This window comes from Sciurus carolinensis, unplaced genomic scaffold (assembly GCF_902686445.1).
Source record: "Sciurus carolinensis unplaced genomic scaffold, mSciCar1.2, whole genome shotgun sequence".
NCBI classification, from domain to species: domain Eukaryota; kingdom Metazoa; phylum Chordata; class Mammalia; order Rodentia; family Sciuridae; genus Sciurus; species Sciurus carolinensis.
This window is the reverse complement of record NW_025920120.1, coordinates 3,368,003-3,389,327: the sequence shown is the minus strand read 5'-3', so window position 1 is coordinate 3,389,327 and position 21,325 is coordinate 3,368,003.

The window sequence follows — 21,325 nt, the reverse complement described above, 5'->3', positions numbered from 1 at the left end:
GGTTATATAACCACATTATGATTTATTGTTAAATGCTCAGTATCCACCAATGCCCAATAAACAGCCAGTAATTGTTGCTCAAAAGAAGTATATTGTATTTCAACTTCAGGTAATTTTCTTGACCAGAATCCTAGAGGAACTCTTCTCCTCTGTTGCATTTGCCAGAGACTCCAATTTTTATAGTCTTCATTTACTGTTACCATTAATTCTGCAGGCCCTTCCTGCACTGGCCAAAGATCCATAGCTGTTTGAATAGCAATCTTAGCTGCCTGAAAGTCATGCTCTTGTTTATTACCCCAATCAAATTCATACTTTTTCCATGTTACTTTATATAATGGACAAAGTATTTGTCCTAAATGAGGGATAAGATTTCTCCAAAACCAAATAATCTAATAAAATTCTGTGCTTCTTTTTTACTGGTTGGAGTTGGGAAGTTTAGTATTATTTGACAAGCTTTAGGTAATACTGAATGATGTCCCATTTTTCAAAATAATTCCTAAAAATTTAACAGTTTGTGAAGGACCCTGAATTTTATCTGGGTTAATTTTCCACACCCTTTGTTGTAAATGATCAAATAATTGTTCCAAGCAGTTTTGTACTTGTTTTTTATTCTGTTCTTGTATTAATATATCATCAATATAGTGGGTTAAAAAATAGAAGAATCCTTAGTAAAGTTATCTAAATGTTCAGCTACAATTCTATGACAAATGGTACGGCTATGTTTACATCCTTGAGGTAAGCGGAAAAAAGTATATTGTCTCTGTTGCCATGTAAAGGCAAAGAATTCCAATTGAGTAGGATCTATAGGAATAGTGAAGAAAGATTAGCTAAACCTAAAACTGCATACCATGTACCAGGATGTGACTGTATACATTCTATTAAGGTAATGGTATCTGGAACAAGCAGCTTGTAAAGGAAGATTTACTTTATTTAACTCTCTATAATCTACAGTTATCCTTCAAGTTCCATTAGATTTGCACACTGGCCAAATAGAATTAGTCCATTCTGTAGCTATCGGTACCATTACCCCAGCCTGAACATATTCTTGTATTGTATCCCCAATATCTTTATGGCCCCCTGGAATATGATATTGTTTACATGTAATCACTTCAGTAGGTTCAGGAAGTTTTAATGGAGGCATTTATACTATAACAGCAGAAGAGTTTATTTAAGTATTCTAATAGCAAAGTTGTATATTTCATCTGTCAATTTTAATGACATTCTTTGAAGTATATCTATACCAATTATATATTCAGGGATGGGGACTATTATGATAGAATATTTTCATTTAGGTAAATTTCCAATACTCATTCATATTTTAGTTTGTTTGGCATGAATTTCTGTTCATCCCAATCCTAATATTGTTATGGGGCCCCTTTAAATTTATTAGGGTTTCCCCAGATTAAGAAGGCCTCCACTCCAGTATCCATTGAAGCATTGGCATGGGTAGTGGATCCATTTTTCAAAAAAAAATATTATAGGAACATGAGGTCTATAATCTTTTCATACTATGTTTATCCTGGATACTAGAGGTTGGACCAAACTCTATTCCAGTTTTTGCAAGTCTGAAAAGGGGTACAGTCCTGAATCTGAGAGGAAAGTGTTAAGTTTTTGATCAAGAGAAGTATCATTTTCTTTCTTTACCTCTACTTGATTAAATCATTTTACTCTGTCCTTGTACATCTGTCGCATATCCTTTGTTGGCATTCCATCTAATTTTATAGGTTTAACTCCCTCTTTTAATAATGCTTGAAACATCTCTTTCCTAGAAACAGCGTTACCTCCATTATTCTTTGAATCATTTCTTCCAGGATCTTGTTGCTCTGGTGAATTCCATTCCCCCATATCTCATAGCTCAGTAAGATTTTTTCCAGAATCTGTTCAATGGGGTTGCCCATTTCAGCAAGAAGTAAAGTCATGATTAAATTTTTATAAGCAGGGGAGCAGTCCTAACCACAGCATTACACTGTGGGGCCATTAAAGATCCAGACAAATACTGATCAGTAGCTCCTATCATAATAGCTTTCTTCATTGTTTCTCCCTTCAATCTATAAATTCCATCTCTCAAAGTGGACCATGGTTTAGTTTCAGTGGGCTCATGAAGAATTAGAGGGATATTGTCCAATACATCCTCTAGCTGCTAAAGTTAATAAGAAGGTCATATCCTGAGTATACTGGTGATCACATATTGCCATTTGGACAAACAGAGTAGTAGATACAGTTATAAATTTTAAAGCTTCTTGTTGAACAATTTGAATACTACTGGCACCAGCATCAATTATTCTAATCATTCAGTCCAAAAATTTCTCATTAGGCCTCTGGGTAAACTTTGTTAAGATATCATTTATTTCTTGCTATGTAAAGTCCTCATGTACAATATAAAACTCTCACCTCCCATCAGCCTGCACTTTTTCATGTCTCCTAGATAAAGGTTTTGCCTGTAAAACTGGAGGATATTTCTCCTCATCATCTTTATGAACCTCCTCATCCAGAGTATCCCAGACCACATCATCATCATCATCCTCAGTATCACCCCAAATGTCCCCATCCCATGTATCAGGATCCCAATCAGCCTTTGCAGTAGCAAATACAGTATGTACTTTCTTCACATTCACCTTACCCTTCTGTTTTTTACATTTATATTTAGCACACCACACTGTAACCTTCTCAGCTAGCTCTTTGAGCCTGATCTCCCAAAATAAAATTCTGACATTGCAGCATAGCCAATTTACTTTGTAATTCAGTTAGCTCCTTTTCCATAGCTAGCTTTTCCTGCAATAAATCTGTGTCTACAAGCACTTTTTTCTGATAGGAGGACAACAGAACCCATCCTCGAGGAGCAATAGCAGTAAACTTTTTGCCTTTATCTACCAGCACAGTCTGCAAAACCTCAATCATTTGAGGGGGATCAGTCATTCATTATTTAAAATCCCAATGTTCCCCCAAACCAGTCCCTATGGCCCATTCCAGAGCCAAGGAGCTAAATTGAGCATCTTCCCATCTGCAAATATCACATATGACACATCTAACTCTGTCCTTTTTCTTAAACAATGGCATTGCTTTGGCCCCCCAGAGGATCCTGCCGACTATGCCAGTTTGTCTAGAAAAGTATTTCCCATTGCTGTGCATAGATTTATAATTTATATGAGCTGATCTGCTGAATGTACCACCACAAGATATATAGGAAAAGATAGTATTTATTAAGACATAAAGTATATACAAAAGGAGAAGCACCCCAGGTAGCATACCAACTCAGAACTGGAAAGACATCATGAGCAAATTGCAGCATACATAACCAAAGAAAGCAGTCTTGTCACCTTTGAGTTCTTATCTCTCTTAAATACACTGGAGTAAACATACAAAGTTATAGTCTGGAGTCACTGGGCTCAGAGCTGCCAGTACATTTGGTCTCCAGACCTGGATCTGGCCAGGATCCAGTACTTGAGAGCTGAAACCAGATGTCTTTAAGTATTTTTTTTTCCTTTTAGTGTTCTCAGGCAGAGACCTTATCTGTCCTTGAACAGGGACACTGTCAGACCACTAAGTTTCTCATGCAAGTTGCTTACTCCTTACCCTAATTTCACTTTTTGAAAGCACTCTTAAACAGGACTCCATATTTCTCTACAGAGCAGAAGAGTCTCTGTTTGCCATGGTGCAGTCAGGCCTTTCCTCTGTGACCTCAGGAAGAATCTGTGGTGTGGGTTCCAGGTCACAAGAGTCACTCTTCAAACTCCATGTTGCTCAAGGCTCGGAAAAACCCTCTGGGGAGAGAAACCAACTATTCTCCACCTGGAGCCTGGAATCCCTGAGTCATTCACATCCAATGAGCCTGATGTCTGCCCCTTCACCTGGATTACAGGAGCTCTCCCATTTGTGCTCTTAAGTCACAGGAGCACTGGTAACCAAGTAAGGCATTGTCCTCAGTGGAATTGAATGCAACTGAATCATTGAGAGATCAAAGATATGAATTTCAGCCCATATCTCACTGTAACATATCTTGAGAGTAAAAGCTACAAGCATACTGAGAGGAAGATTGAAATTGGATGAGGAATGTTTCCTTTCTGCCATCAAATACAGGTCCTGGGAACAGAGACCACAAGTACCATCACCCCTGGCCTTTGCCTGCTTAAATTTTCAGACATCACCTCACTAAGTTAATGAGGCATTCCCTCATTGAAGGAAACTGGCCTTTCCCAGAGGAACATCTTCCTCTACCTCACCCATACCTGAGATGTTAGAGAAGATCCACAACCATCACTGGCTTGTGCATTTTGCACAACCAACAGCACTCTGTTGGTTAGAATTTTCCAAAGAAAATGCCAAAAGGAAAAGTAGGAAAAAGAAATTAAGGAAGGTGTCAGTAGATTGTGAATGTAATGACTGGGGATGCAATCGTGAATGATCCCCAAAATATCCTTTCATACTAACAACATGAGCATATTCTAATACCCACAAAATCCTGCCTTCCTCATGCCCTGTCCTCCATGGATAACGGATATAATTTTCTGCTCAGAGATCAGCTACAAATGGTTTTCTCCTGTAGTAAAAATGGGATAATTCCTTCCCTCAGGACACACACCTAGACTGTGGTTCTTCACAGGCAAAAATGTTTATCTGGAAGATTGTTGTAAAAAGGAAAATTAAGATTTCCTTAGTCATTGATTGGCTTTGTCAAGGGTTGCTTCTTGGCATAGAACTTCACAGACACAGAACCTGAGAGGATTAAATCAAGTACCTTAAAGGAGCTATCCTTTTGCTAATGATGTAGCCCATTCGGTAGGGTGCTTGCTTTGCAAATGGAAAGAATGGGGTTCAAATCCCCAGCACCCTGGGGAAAAAAACACACAGAAGAAAAACCCATTTCTGAGAGAGCCAACCTTCCACCCCAAACCCTTTTTTTTCTACTCTGTTATTCATTGTAATCAACATGGTTCAAGAACTACCAGTTTCACCTGCAAGCAATTTCCATTGTCTCCTTTCAGCCAGAAGCTGCCCTCAAAGGGACCACTGCATCCCCAGTAACCTGCTTTGATTAAGAGTATGTTTTCCTTCACATCTTTCAACTCTCACTAGTTCAGATGTTACTTCTCACTCGTGAGTATGCTATGCCCGTCTTTTTCCAGCAACTCTTTTTGGTAGGCAGTGTGCACCAGGTTACAGTGGCAGAAAATTCAAAATGACACCTACTGGTTCTTGCCAACTTTGAGGCTTTTTGGACAAAATCCCAGACTGCCAATGAAGGGGACTTCCATACCTGAGCACTTTCCATGTGAACAACAGGTCAACTGGAATACCAACATGTGAAGACAAAACAGAGCCAACCTTGGCCCTGATATTTTTAGTCAGATTTATTTTGCATTGGCTTGAATAGGACTTGATGAAAAATGGTAGGATTTGAGGTTCAGTCCATATTAGTCAGTGCTGACAGCATTTAGGAGAAAAGGGAAAATTTACTACCTAAACTCCCAGTATTATTGGAGTTCCAGTGTCAAAAGGAACAGAGAACTTGTGGAGACTCTTGTTAATTTTGATGGATGTCCTCAATACATGCACTGTAGATGTGGGAAAAATATATGTTGATCTCATGTTTACCATGGATCTTTGAATTTTCAGATTGTGCTTTGTAGGAGTAAGGAGAAAAAAAAACATTCATGGCAAGTAATCACATGGAAAAAGTAAACCAGAGACATTGGGCAAGTTGCAAATTGGTGGTGGATAGAAGCAAGTGAAGAAACAAAAAGCATTTGACAATTTGCAAATGTCTGTGGTAAAAGATCCTGCTAAGTAAGACCGATCCCACATTCGGATATTCTGAACCACTCCTGTTTTGATATTCAGTTTTGGGTCTTCACATTTGCCTTTTAGCAGAGCTCTTTCTGTTTACATTCATGATGTTGTGGTGCAATCTTTATTTTGAGAGCTGGGTTCAGTGCTGCATATTCCAAATTCAACTCATTTAAATTGTAGTTCATGGGAATATGTGGTATGTTTTAAAGAAAGACTTTTCTTATGTTTCTTGTGACAGAAAAGCTATGAATCAGCATAGGTATAATAGAATGTCTCTTTATTGAAGTAGGCTTTCAGCACCAAGAGCCTTGTGCTTTTGGTCCCAACACAATGTCCTTGCTCTCCCTCTTTCAATATTCCCCTTGGAAGCTTCTCATCATAGCCCTTTCAGCACAGTGCATGTTCCAATGTGGAGTTCTGCCATGTGATGCTGTGTTCCTGGTGTCATCAGCAGGCTCTTCTATGATCCACTGACTTGTAGTCAGCATCCTCCTGGGACTGCTAAGAGGAACGGTGGAAATTTTCCATAGGACTTTGTACCAGGCTGGCATTAGTCTGGTCAAGACAAAGAACACATGTGTGAGCACAGATAGACCAGTCATTTATGCATCTCAAGGTGAGTTGAGGTGGCCCTGAAATTTCTCAGCAGGTAAATTACTGAGAGCATCTTAGTTTTAAGGCCATAGCCAAGGAGGTGTGGCCTGGTAGGTGTAGTGAGCACAGAATATCTCTCCTGGCATGTCAACACCAACCTATCATCCATTTGATATCCTGAGTGAATGACTCCCACGACACCACTTAAGACTTCAGGAGATGCATCCATCTTCACCTAGAATACCACTTCCCGGATTCCAGCTATCACATGGCTGAACTTTCTAGGAAAAAAGTAGCGACCTGCAAGATTGGGTGTGAGGTTTCCTGATTCAAAGATCACTTAACCCACCATGCTCACTGCATGCTCCACTGCCATGTACTCTCACAAGTCATCATTCAGTGTCGTTGCTAGGGCTTAGGCTAGTTTTCTGACTAGGATATTCTGGTTGTGCCCAGTCATGGAGGAGAGGGTTAGGATGGAAATAGCACTGGAACTGGTGCTCAGCTCAGTGACCCACATGTCCCCAAGCACTACTCAACCAAACAGGCCTACTGGAATGGTGGGGGATAACTGCCTTGTGTCATGATGCCCAGTGTGGCCAAACAAGTGCAGTGATGCATAATGGACCTGAAGATTAGTGTGAGCTGTCAGGCTTCAGAGGAGTTCCTTGTCCTTCCTGGTCCTGGAGGGATCCACTGACCATGGGGCTGTGTTCTGGCAGAAGAGGTTAGAATCACATCTTTGGAAAACCTCAGTGCCCTGGCACTTTGTCCCATCTTATTCCCTCTGACCATCACAACTTAGCTGGTGTTTGTTTTCAATCTTGGTCTGAAGAAGCCAGGAGCCAAAGCTTCTCTGGTTTCCATGGGAACCGTGACACCATGGTGTTGTCAGTCCTCTGGGGAGAGAAACCAACTGTTCTCCAACCAGACCGTGGAATTCCCTAGCCATTAACACCCAAAATCCCCGATGCCTGCCCCTTCCACCTGGATAGAGGAGCTCTCCCATTGTTTGTTCTCACGTCACAAGAGAACTGGTAACCAAGTGAGGTGTTGTCCTGAGTGTAACTGAATTCAACTGAATCATTGAGAGATCAGGGACATGAATTTCATTCCTTTTCTCATTGTAACAAATCATGAGAGTGAAAACTAAAAACATACTGAGAGGAAGATTGAAATTAGATGAGAAATGTTTCCTTTCTGCCAGCAAATATGGGTCCTGGGAACCTGTAGATGTTCAGAGACAGGTTTGCTGAGGGTGAGGACTTATGATGCTTACCCTTCCCAGCATGCTTACCCAGGCATTGGATATTGAGCTCTGAACACATGGATCAAATTTTATTTAGGTTTGCACAGGACATATATAGACACACTATCCAATCACATTAACATGCTTGTTAAAATATAACAGAGTCAGCCTATAGGTGAATTATACGTTGAGGTTCCAGGTAGTGCAAACAAACCAAGTATGCCTAAGAAATTCTACCCAGCAATAGGTCTGAGACAAAGGACTGGGGGAATGGCAAGCTCCAGCACACAGCATGAGGCAAGGCAGCGTGGACAATCTCACAACACAGCTTTCTGTGTTGCATGTTAGAATGAGGCATCCCCTCAGTTCAAACAGCCTCAAAAGCTACAAAGATTTTCATTCCATGGTGAGTCTTTACCATTACCTCAGTTTCTCTGTTCAGACTATTTGGCTTACTTAGACCATGGTGTCAGTAACAGCTGTCAGATAAACTTGAGGAATGTTCCCTGCAGAAACCCAGAACTTTAGTGCCATCACCATTTGCCTTTTCCTGTTTATATTTCCTGATATTGACTAAGTTGATGAGGCATTACCTCATTGAAGGAAACTGGCCTTTCCCAGGGGAAACCCCTTCCTCTACCTCACCCACACCTGAGATGATAGGCAAGATCCAGAAAGAGCACTGGCTTGTGCATTTTGCACTGCATTCTGCTGGGTAGAAGTTTCCAAAGTAAAATGCCAAAAGGAAAATTATAAAGAAAGTTGTCAGTAGATTGGGAATGTAATGGTTGGGAAGGCAATGGCAAATGATGCCCAAAATCTCCTTTCATACTAATAACCTGAGCATACTCTAATATCAACAGAGTACTGCCTCTCCTCCTGCCCTGTCCTCCATGGATCACTGATATAATTTGTTGCTCAGGGTTCATATCAGCTACAACTGTTATCCTCTGTAAGTAAAGACTGCATAATTCTTTCCCTCAGGACACACCCCTAGACTGTGGGTGTTGAGATATAAAAAAGGTTATTTGCAAGATTGTTGTGAAAAGGAGAATTAAGAAATCCTTAGTCATTGATTGGCTTTGTCTAGGATTCCTTCTCTGCATAGAACTTCAGAGAGACAGAACATGACTGGATCAAATTATGTACCTTAAAGGAGCTGTTCCTGTGCTGGCAATATAGACCATTCCGAAGGCGCTGGCTTTGCAAGCAGAAAGGCCTGGGTTCAAACCCCCGGGAGTGGAAAAAAAATAGTAACAAGAAAAGACACTTAAGAGGGTGCAAGCATCCTCTCCTCTCAACCATTTCTTTTTCTACTCTGGTATTTAACGGAATCAACAATTTTCAGGAACTACCAGTTTCACCTGCAAGCAATTTCCATTGACTCCTTTCAGCCAGGAGCTGCACTCAAAGGCAGCAGTGCATCCCAGTCACCTGCATTTCTTAGGAGGATGTGTTCCTTCACACCTTTCAACTCTCATCACTTCAAACTTTACCACTCACTCATGAGTATGCTATCACCATCTATTCCCAGCAAACTCTCCTCATTGGCAATGTGCTCCAGGTTGCAGTGGTATGAAATTCAAATTGACATCTCACTGGTCCTTGTCAAAGAACAAGGCTGTTCATGCTGAAAACTTACTTTAATGAAGAGACATTCTAAAACTATCAGTCATCATTGTCCTCCCTCAAATTCCATGACATGTCTTCAGGTTCAACATACTCTACCAATACAGGAAGTAGTTCTTGCCAGTTCATTCTGTAAGTAACCATCAGTACAGACACTAATTCCCCTTGCAAGGACCTCAAAGTCCTTGTAAACTTGTGGTTCTGTCCTTTTGCTCTCAAGGGACAGTTGATTGTACATATGGTGGTTCATAGCTTTTCTGGCACAAGAACCATGAGAAAAGGCTTTCTTTAAAACACACCACATATACCCATAAACAATAATTAAAAGAGTTGAATTTGAAATATACATCACTACACCCAGCTCTTGAAATAAAGACTGCACCACAACATCAAGAATATAAACAGAAACAGCTATGCTAAAAGGCAAAAGTGAAGACCCAAAACTGATTATCAAAACAGGAGTGGTTCAAGAATATCTGAATGTGGGACTGGACTTAATGAGCAGGAAACTTTCACCACAGGATTTTGCAAATTTTCAAATGCTTTTCATTTTTTGACTTACTTCAAACCACCACCAACTTGCAACATGCCTAATGGCTCTGGTTACCTTCTTTCAGTATGAGTTCTTGGAGTGAATGGTTATTATTTTTTCCTTATCCTACAAAGAACAATCCAATATTTCCCAGATCCCTGGTAAACATGAGAACAACATTTGCTTTTCCTGGTTCTTCAGTGCATCTATTGAGGACATCCATCAAAATTAACAAGAGTCTCTACTCGTGTTTCCTTCCTTTTTACACCAGAGCTCCAATCATAGTGAGAGAGTAGGTGGTAAATTCCCCCTTTCTCCTGAATGCTATCAGCACAAACTAACATGGATACAGTCACAAATCCTACCATATTTTTCATCAAGTCAATCAACTGTTCCTTGACAGCAACAAGACAGAGTCACGAGTTTACAAGTTTTTTGAGGTCCTTGCAAGGGGAATTAGAGTCTGTAATGATGGTTGCTTACAGAATAAACTGGCAAGAACTACTTCCTGTATTGGTAGAGTATGTTGAACCTGAAGACATGTCATGGAATTTGAGGGTGGACAATGATGGCTGAATAGTTTAGAATATCTCTTCATTGAAGTAGGCTTTCAGAACCAACAGCCTTGTGCTTTCATTTCTAACACAACGTGCTAGCTCTCCCTCTTTGAATATTCATCTTGGAAGTTTTTCATCATGGCCCTTTCAGCATGGTGCCTGTTCCAATCTGCAGTTATTCCACGTGATGCTGTGTTTCTTGTGCCATCATCAGGCTGTTCTATGATCCACTGACTTGTAGTCAGCATCCTCCTGGTGTTGCTAAGTGGACTGGTGGAAATTTTCTACAGGACTTTGGGCAGGCTGGCACTAGTCTGGGCAAGACAAGGAATACATATGTGAACACAGATACACACTCATTTCTGCATCTCAAGGTGAGTTGAGGTGGCCTGAAATTGCTCAGCAGGTAAATTTCTGAGTGCATCTTAGTGGTAAGACTACAGCCAAGGAGGTATGGCCTCATAGGTATAGTGAGCACAGAATATCTCCCCTGGCATGTCAGCACCATACTATCATCCATCTGACATCCTGAGTTAATAACTCTCAGACACCATCTAAGCTTTCAGAAGATGCATCCACCTTCAAATAGAAGACCCACTTCCCAGATTCCAGCTGTACCTGGCTAAACTTTCTAGGAAAAAAAGAAGCAAACTGCAAGATGGTGTGTTAAGTGTCCCAATTCAAAGATCACTTAACCCACCATGCTCACTGCATGCTCCACTGCCATGAGCTCTCACAAGCCATTATTCAGTGTGGTTGCTAGGGCCCTAGGCTAATTCCTGAATAGGATATTCCAGGTGTGCCCAGTCCTGGAGGAGAGGGTTAGGAAGGAAATAGTGCTGGAGCCAGTACTCATCTTATTGATCTATGTGTCCCCAAGGACACCTCCCCCCAAACAGGCCCACTGGAACTGGTGGGGGATTACTGCCTGCTGTCATGTTACCCTGTGTGGCCACACAAGTGCAGTGACACCTAGCGGACCTGAAGTTTAGTGTGAGTTGTCAGGCTTCAGAGGAGTTCCTTGTTCTTCCTGGTCCTGGAGGAATCCACTGACCACGGAGACATGATCTCTTGTCAGAAGAGCTTAGAATCACATTTTGGAAAACCTCAGTTCCCTGGCACTCGCTCCCTTCTTCTTTCCTCTGACCATCACTTTTTAGCTGATGCTTGTTTTCAATCTTGGTCTGAAAAGGCCAGGAGTACAAATTCTCTGGTTTCCATGGAAACCGTGATGCCATGGTGCTGTGAGGCCTTTCCTCTGTGACCTCAGGAGGAATCTGCAATGAGGGCGCCAGGTAACGGGAGCCACTCCTCAAACTCCATGTTGCTCAAGCCTCCGAACAAACCCTCTGTGGAGAAAAACCAACTGTTCTCCAACCAGAGCCTGGAATCCCCTTGTCATTCACACCTGAAATCCCAGATGCCTATCCCTTTTACCTGGGTAGAAGAGCTCTCCCATTTTTGCTCTCATGTCACAGGAGCACTGGGAACCAAGTGAGGAATTGTCCTCAGTGTAACTGAAAGCAACTGAATCATTGAGAGATCCAGGATATGAATTTCAGCCCTTTTCTCAATGTAACAAATCTTAAGAGTGAAAACTACAAACATACTGGTACTGCTGTTTACCGGTGACGAGTTCTGCTCCATCAAGTGATGAAGTTTGAACACTAGAGAAGCATGCAAAGGCAAGCATATTAAGCAGGTTTTATTTAAAGGTAATAATACAGACTTCTCCCAGGGGGGAAGAAGTGGGCCATGGCTGATGTTTTAAAGTCCCCAAAATTGAGTGCACCCTCATATTTTATAGGTTAAAATCTATTTTGTTCTCCTGTTCTATCCCCCTTATCATTTCTTCCTACCTACATGCCTAGGCCTGGTTTTGCATTAAGTGAAAAGCCATGGGCAGGGGGAGGGCCAAGGTGATTCAGGCAGATAAGCGCCCAGGGGGCACTAATTAGTAGCTCAATGCTTGCAGTCCTTGATAAAGGCATGTAAATTTGGTAATCAATGGGCTCTGGAGTTCCTTGACATATCATTCTTCCAAGGTCAGTCATCAACTTCTGGAGGCAGATGGCTTCATGGCTTCATTTCCTCAATTTGCCCCGGTGGTCCCCTATTTCTACACCATCTGTCCTTAATTCTGGCTTCATTCTCCTCTTTTTCCTTAGGAACTCCTTACTGCTGTAAGGAAAAGGGGGCACTTATCATTCTGGCTGCTCCAAAGCCGGAATGGGGCAGCGAGGGGCAAGGGATTTGGAGTTCCCCTTTAAAAATCAGGTCAATCAAGGGGTCCAAGGTAGAAGTCTGGTTGGGGAAGAGCAGATTGTAAAGTCATCTGGGGATGGTGCTTCTATGAGAGAAGAACAAAAAGACTTGAATACTAAATGAGATTAGTGCAAAGTAAAAGTTGCAGAATGTGGAACATGTCAATGAGTATCATGAAGATGACAGAAGTCCTTAATCCTTCACCAGGAGGTGGAAGAACTGAGAAATTGTTCCCATAATAAGGTCTAACAAAGGCTGGAGAGGACAAGACCTTTATTTGGGGACTTTAACATTGTTCAGGTTATCAGGAATGTAAACACAACATTTAACTCTTAATGTCATTAATGTCCCTAGAAAATATAGTTAAGCTACTTAATCTCATCTGATTTTTGTAAAGTATCCTTTTATTGGTATAAGCTGTGTTTAGTAGAGATCTCTATACTTCTGTTACTTAGGGTTAGATAATCATACTAGCAAGCCTACCTGTGTAGACTGACTAAAATTTTCTGACTCTGGCAGTTTCTCTTGATAGTTATCAGGCATACTTGCCTAAGAATCTTCCATTTGTAGCTTCCAGTCTTTATTTTAGTGGGCTAATACAAGTGTACATCTTAAGTTACATTTAACTATTATTTTTTAAATGCCCAAGAATGGCTATATTTTGGTTTTAACTGTTTTGCTGGGTGTCAAAGATTAAGCTAGTCAAATTGACCTGTTCTTGTCTTGTTAAAGAGTCAGCTTATTTCCCATAGGGGTCACCTGTAGAGAACTTAAGAGAAGCTTCTTAGCTCCAACAGTGCCATTGGTTAGGCAGTCTCCTTGATGATGTGGCTTCCATTGGAAGCATTAGGGGTGCCTCCATTTTTCCATGACCCTCCTCTGTAGCAGGTGCACTGAGTGGCTTTTTCTCTAGTGGCCTCATCAATCTCCTTGATCAGGAGGTTTTGTGACCCAGAGTTGCAAACCTCCTTAGAGAAGTCCTCTTGTTCCCTAGGTTCAGGCTGAATTTGAGGGCAAGATACTGTTTTGTTTTTTGTTTTTTTCTTGACCTCTGTATTTGATTCCAATCTCTAAGTTTGTTCTTAATCATCCAGCAAGCCAGTCTCACCAGTAATAAAGTAAGAGTACTGGGCTTTAACTTCAATGTCTATAACTTTACAGTTATTTACCCTTTTATCTAGCTGGAGTCTGTATTAGTTTTGGAAGTTACCACTATCTGTTCTATAGGTGATTGATTATTATCACAAGTTACCTAGGTTGTGTGTTCTTGAAGCAGCTACTTCTGCAAAACATTAACAGGTAACAGTTTTACAAAATGAAATTAGCAAGAGTAAAAATATATTCAGCTTGTATAGTAGCTATCTTGAATTTTGACTGAGAACCACATTATATCCCCTATTTGAGATCATAGTAATTTTACAACAAAAACCAATCTTTTGAATATAACTTCAAAGAAGTTGGAGTCTGGCTTATTTTGGAGCCATTCTACATGCAGTAAGGTAGGAGGCAGAGTTTTATCTCAGGTAAGGCATGGCTCTTTACCAATCTTAAGTGTTCTAATTCTGAAGTTCATCTTTGCTTTTTTTCTTAAATGTCATTTTAAGAAGTTTACATATATTGATTCCTGAGTCTATATGAACACTAGTTAACACAATTTAACATTATATCTAAAATATGAAATAAAGAAAGCCTGAGAGATTTTAACTTTCCTTTTGTGTGGCAAAGTGGCAAAATGTTTTCATGTTTCACAAAATTAACCTTTAAACAAATCAGGCTCTAACTTTTAGAAATACATTTACATTTAAAATTATTTATCTCAGTGTAAAAGGTAACAAATTTTACATATACCCTATTGTTAACAGGTCCTATAATAGAATATTAAATGATAGAAATAAATCCCCAGTAAAATTTACTCTTTATAAGTTCAAAATTATCATTACAGACAAGTTTAATCTGGAGAATAGCAGCTTGGTAAATTCCCTGCTTTAAAAACTTGTATGCCTGGAAAATATGAAGACATTTAATATACAAACAGTGACCATTTCACAATTACCTTGACACTTTTATCTTACCAAATTTAGTTTTTAAAGAAAAATTTAGACTCTGTAACATAGTACAATGCTCTAACAGTTGTTAACCATAATTTTATAAACCCCAATTTTTTAAGATTAATTGTTCTAAAGAATAAAACTTAACAGACACAAAGTTAAGCATAAATTAGTGTTGTTAAGAAATCCATGCAAGCTTGTTGAAATTTGCCCTTTACTTACACAGACTTTCTTAGCACTTATTTAGACCCTCATATATTTCATCACATAAACACTTTCATACCCAGAAAGACTTTGTTCTTCATTAAAAATATTTTCATATCCAGAACCTTTTATTTTCTCTTTCCTATCTGTTGACCACTTTTTGTTCATATTCTGAAATGACTCTTATGAAATTTCTGAATTTAGATAAATTACTCTATTTTAATAAGATTAATTATTTTGTTATTTATAGTACTCTAATTGAAACACAGTTGAAACTTTTGGAACTCTTTGTATATAGAATTGTACCTGTTAGGACATAACTCTTAGTAACTTTGTTTTTAGTAATGACTATTACTAAAAGTAATTTTAAAGCCTTTTTATTTACCAACCTATGAAAACACCAATTATGTTTAAGTATGATACCACATGGAATTTAAGGAGCTAAAAGTACTCGATGTTATTTAACAATTAGCATTTTAACTTTGTAAATTAATCAGATGTCTCCACAAACACATTTGGGTAATCCCATACATGTTAACTCTAATTCACTTTTTCTGTAAAGACCAAGATATAATACAAGTGTCCTGAACAGTATTTACCATCTCTTTTCTGATGAAGAAAAGTCCTAGAAACAATTGATATTAGACATTTTATTAACATCAATATTTTATTAGCTTGACCACCTAGAGACTTGTGAGTTATTTTCAAAGACATTTTACTTTTAATAGTTTACCCAATTTGAATTAAACCTTTCTAAATGACATGAATGAAGAGTATCTGGATACATTTTTAAATTTTAATTTTAGGAGCCCTCAGTTTTGATATAGACAAAACATGACATCAGACACCATGACATATAAATAGCACAAAATCAAAGGCCTTTTAACTTTATAGGTGAATCTCCATTGCAATGTAACAGATGTTCAAAAGCTCTAGTTAAATAAAAAATAGAACTGATCAAAAAAGTCATGAGGTCAAAAAAATGTAGAATTCAAAAAAAGAAAAAAACAAGAGTCCTGGAAAAATGATATGGCTGTTAATTACTTTAGTAAAGCACCATAAAATTTACTTTTGCTGGAGTTTATGTAAGGCTCTTTTTGCTTTTTTTCCCCTTAGGTTTGAGACTGGTCTCCTACTGAGCCTTTAGTCTTCCCCTTTACATTTCAATGTAAGCCTTGACTGAGATCTGGAAGGATCTAACAGGTTTTAACAGAAACCTTGTGCCTAGGGCATTTTAGCCACTTCTATCAGTACAGGCTTGGATGTCAATGAAAATTAAGAGACCATATTTTGCATTACTTTTGAGAATGAAGCTACTTTGCTAAGTTCCTCACTGTGATATGCCATTGGTTATTGAGCTGCCTATGGCTGCCTATCTAGGATTTATTTTCCCCTCAGTGACAAACAGGTTAAATCTTGCTTCATAGGTAAGCTGAGGACAGAAGCTTGAAGTAAGTCCCGTTTTTGATATTCCTGGGGCAGAATATTGTCCTATGGTGCCTATTTCCTGTAGTATCGAATATTTTGATGACATAACTAAGCTTTATTTTTGAGATCTTTTAATTCCAATCAGCTAAGAAGTTTAGGAGCTCTGTAATGACCTTTTGATATTCCTCCTGGGTGGAGACACATAAAGGATGTCATTTATACACTGGTGAACAATTACAGATGATTTATCTCTGAATTTTGTTAAGTCCTTAGCTAAGGTTTGTTCAAACAGGTGAGGGCCATCTCTAAATCCTGAGGCAACACTGTCTAGGTTAGTTCAAATGCAGTATCTGCTTCCTCAAAGGCAAAGAGAAATTGCTATTCAGAGTCTAGCATAAATAGGAAAAGCCATCCTTTAATTCTAACTTAGTAAACCAAGCAGCAGTTGGAATCCAAGATAAATGTGTATGGATTAAGAACTACAGGGTGGAGGAAAGTACTGCTTCATTAAATTATTCTAAAGTGTTGGACTAGGCAGTTTGCTTTTTATCTCCTAAAATGGGTGAATTGCATGGGTTGCAAGGCATTAAAAGTTTCTATCAGTTTGAATGATCTTTAATAAGTCCTTTTTCTTGTCTTTATGCTCCCTTTTCTTTCTTTTTGATCTCTATTAAAAAATGGAAGATGCAAGCTGGAGAAAATCATCTGAGGATTGATCAGGGCCATGTATCAATTTTTATAGTTTCCACTTAATATTTGGGGCTGACTGAATGATAAATGATTCAGGATTCAGGGTGGTGTGTTTTCTTATTGCCTTCCTGAGTCTCTCCATAAAAGAATAGCAGGATTTTCCTGAAGGCCTCATATCATTTTTTTAGGCATCCTACTCATTATTTGAATCCCAGTTAGGATGGTTTCTGAATCTCAGTTAGGATGGTTTCTGGGAACTGCCTGTGCTCTAGATGGTTAATAGCATAATTTTCCAGGTGAAGTCCAATACCTGGCATAAGTTTTGAAACATCTCAATATTTATTAGGATCCTCCAAAAACAACCCTAACTTTATTTTGTCTGTCTTAAGTTGGGAGGGTCCCTTTGATTTTCCTCCCTTAGTAGGCAATTCCTCAAGGCTTTCTCCTCTCCTGGTAGAGATTATTGATGTCAAGCATGATAATATATGAAAGGAACTTTTCTTGATCATTTGCAATTTAGCAGTATGCAGACTACTGGTGAACCTGGCAAAACTGTTGAGAGAGAAACTTCCTTCTGTGTTAGAAGTATTAGGGACATCTCTATCACGTTCCCTCTGCCCGCAGAGAGAGACACGACAAACGTCTGAAGCTTTGGAAGTTTATTGTGCACAGTCTTCCTTTCTTTCCCTCTTTTCTATCCCTTTCTCTCTTTTCTTTCTCTTGCTCTCTTTCCCTCTGCTTAACTCTCGCCTGCTCCGGTCGCTCTGCTTCTCCCGCTCGGCTCACGCCTGCTTTGCACTCTTCTTCCTCGCTTCTACCCCCCTCCCAGGAAGTTACCAAGCTTATATACACTTCAACCAATCAAGGGAGAGTACATGAGGTAAACGGCGAACAGCTGTAGGTATAGAATAGGCACACGAGAGAGGCATGCACTAATCACATTGTTAACTAGCTAATACTGTATAGCCAACCACTTTTGGCTCAGCACCAGGCGCCATCTTGACCGTGCCCAAGGCTGGGAGTCCCGGGTACCCCGACAGTTCCCCCTTCTTTATTATAAATTTAAGGCTCGGGACCGTGTCTGTCTTAGGTTGAGTGGTCAGCATATGTCCTTACCCGTCATCAGAGCCTGCAGAGCATGCTGCAGCTCCTGTCTTAGGTTGGTATATAGCCACCTCCTTCATTACCCATCTCTGACTACCGGTCCAGCATCGAGAGCCATACTTGTAGGGAGCTGCCGGCCTTTAGGGAGGTCATGGCCTGATGAAAGATAATCCGATCTCTCTGTTGGCTGTCTTGTAGGTGCATGCCAAAACAAATGAAGAGAAGGGAGCCAAGGCAGAGGAGCACTATCATAGCTCCTAAGCCTGCCCATTGTTTGACAAAACCACAAATAGAAAAAACTATTTAACCATATTAGATACAGAAACAATATGCACCCTAGTAGAATTAGCTTTGACAATTTCAGCTCTCGGTTTTGAAATAAGACCATCAAATTGATAAAATAGGCTGACAATTTTCTAGATAACCCAGCCACGGTGCTGGAATTATCATATACAATAGGGGTAACACAAACAGTTCTTAAGGAATAAACGCATCCCAGTCCTAAAAGTTCTTGCAAGATATCCACTTGTTCTTGTAGTAAGTCCATTCTTTGATTTACAAGAGGTAAGCCTGTTGTTAAATGCTGGTTTAGGGTCTCTATAGTCTGTAAGGCTGCAGCTGTATTTTCGGCCAGGTAATTGTTGTTACTATATGGTTGTGTCAATGCTGCTGCTGCAGAAGCTGCAATGGCAATGATCACAGCTACTGTGATGCCAAAGTCTCTTCTGTTTCTTGATAATAGCACTGGCAATTCTGTATCTGTAACAGAAACTGGGACTGGTAGAAAGGTAGGAATGCACATCAGAATTGCACAGGTGGCAAAAGAACCATTCCAGCATTGTGAGAAATAGCACACGGTTAGTGAGCAGTTAAAAGTTGTGTTATTAGAAGTACCAGTTAGCAGAAACATAAAAGGAGAAAATACACAAGCTGACATGGGAGGAAAGGCAATATTTCTGGTACAGTTAAGGTCAGCAGAACGAGTTGTCCTACTCTGGGTCTGATCTGCAGCATAATTCCATCAGCAAAGTGCAAAGGTTCCTCCTGTTAAGGCAAAGAAAGGCTGTAGATCGGTATATCTTTGTCTAGAAATGAAAAATAGCCAGTTATCGAAAGGGTTTTTCAGGAGTTGGGCGATCAAGAACAGTATGATTTGAGAAATTATCGGTAGAGTTAACAGACCTGTAGAAGAAATGGTGGGAAATGGGGGGGGAAAGGAAAAAAAATATGTTAGTTAGAAGTAAAAGATATGGCCAGGCTCTAACAATAGCCCATAGGTTCTGGGTTTGCCTTTCCGTCTGAGTTTTTGTTATTGAGGGAAGGCTCAGGCTCATCACTGCAAGGAGGAGCAGCATCACTTGCATGTTGTACAACTCTGATCAGCCTTTCTGGGATCCAGACTGGAGTCTGTTGATCCTGTGGGAAAATACAAACAGACCCTCAGACCCAACGAAGGACTGGGTCCGGTCCTTTCCAACAACCTGTCAGGATGTCTTTCCATTTTACCCATACTTAAGGAGTATCATGGGGATTATAATGCCAATCAGCTGCAGAGTGCCCGTCCCTATCCAAGGTTAAAAAATTTAGAATAAAGAGAACTAAATTAAGTTTATCTTTAGGAGACTTGTAGGAGGCTCCTATTCCCCCTTTTTGTTTATTTAAACAATTTTTTAAGGTAAGATGTGTTCTTTCTACAATGCCTTGTCCCTGAGGATTATAGGGGATGCCAGTGACTGATTGGATGTTAAATGTTTGTAGAAACAACCGAAAGCTTTTGGAAGTATAAGCAGGGCCATTATCTGTTTTAATAACTTTAGGTATGCCCCAGCCAGCAAATGCTTGTAGGCAGTGTTGAATGACATCTTTTACCTTTTCTCCAGAATGAGCGGAAGTCATAATGACCCCTGAAGCAGTGTCTACTGACACATGTACATACTTGACAGTACCAAATTCAGGAATATGGGTTACATCCATTTGCCAAATATGATTAGGTAGCAGTCCCCTGGGGTTAACTCCAAAGGATTGTACTGGGATTAAAGGAGCACAATGTTGACAATTTTTTACTATTTGTCGAGCCATACATTTAGAGATAGGAAATTTTCTACTCAAGGTAGTGGAATTTACATGGAATTTTTCATGAAAGAGTTTTGCTTGTTCCTCTATAGAAAAAACAAAAATTGATTTGGTGGCCATATCTACCAAGTCATTAGCATTGGCCAAAGGTCCTGGTAAATTAGAATGAGCTCTAATATGTCCTACATAGAATGGATGTTTACGCTGTAGAATAAGGTTTTGTAACATGATAAAATAAAAGGCTACAGTGGATGTGGAAGAAATAAGGGGTACTGTTTCAAGAACATGTAAAGCGTTGACAACATATAAGCTATCAGATAGGAGGTTGAATGACTGATTATCTGGTAATTTAAAGGCTAATATTACAGCTGTGAGTTCAGTAACTTGTGTGGAGTTGGGTGGAACTATTATGGTGTTAAGTTGTTTACTGATAAGTACTGCACCCACTCCATTTATGGAGCCATCAGTAAAAATGGTTACACAGTTTTTAAGAGGCTGGGCACTAGTTACTTTTGGGAAAATTATGGGAGTATTTTTACAGAATTGAATCCAGGGATGTTGGGGATAATGGTTATCGAACTGAGCTGAGGTGGAACAATATAATACTGACCAATCATCATCATTATTAATTAGCCATTTAATTTGCTGAGTGGAATAAGGAGTTATAATAATAGACAGATGGATTCCAAAAACAGTAATGCAAGATTCTATTCCCTTGAATATTACCTGAGCAATAGCTTGGGGATATGATTGTAATGTTTTAGCTGGAGAGCTAGGAAGATTTATACTTTGTAGAGGTCCTCCTTGCCAAACTATACCAAAGGGGGCATGTTTCTCTGAGATTATGATTAAATTTAATGGTTGAGTAGGATCACAACGATCAACGTAACACTGCTGAAGTCTATTCTCTACTAGCTGTAAGGATATCCGTGCTTCGGGAGTAAGTTTCCTAGAAGAATTCAAGTCAGGATCACCTTTTAATATATCGAATAAAGGTTTTAATTCCCCCGTGGATAATTTTAAATAGGATCTGATCCAGTTAATATCACCTAAGAGTTTCTGAAAATCATTCAAGGTATTCAATTGATCTGTCCTAATGGTCAACCTTAATGATCTGACTGTAGTAGCAGTGAGTTTTCTACCCAGATATTCTTGGATCTCTTCC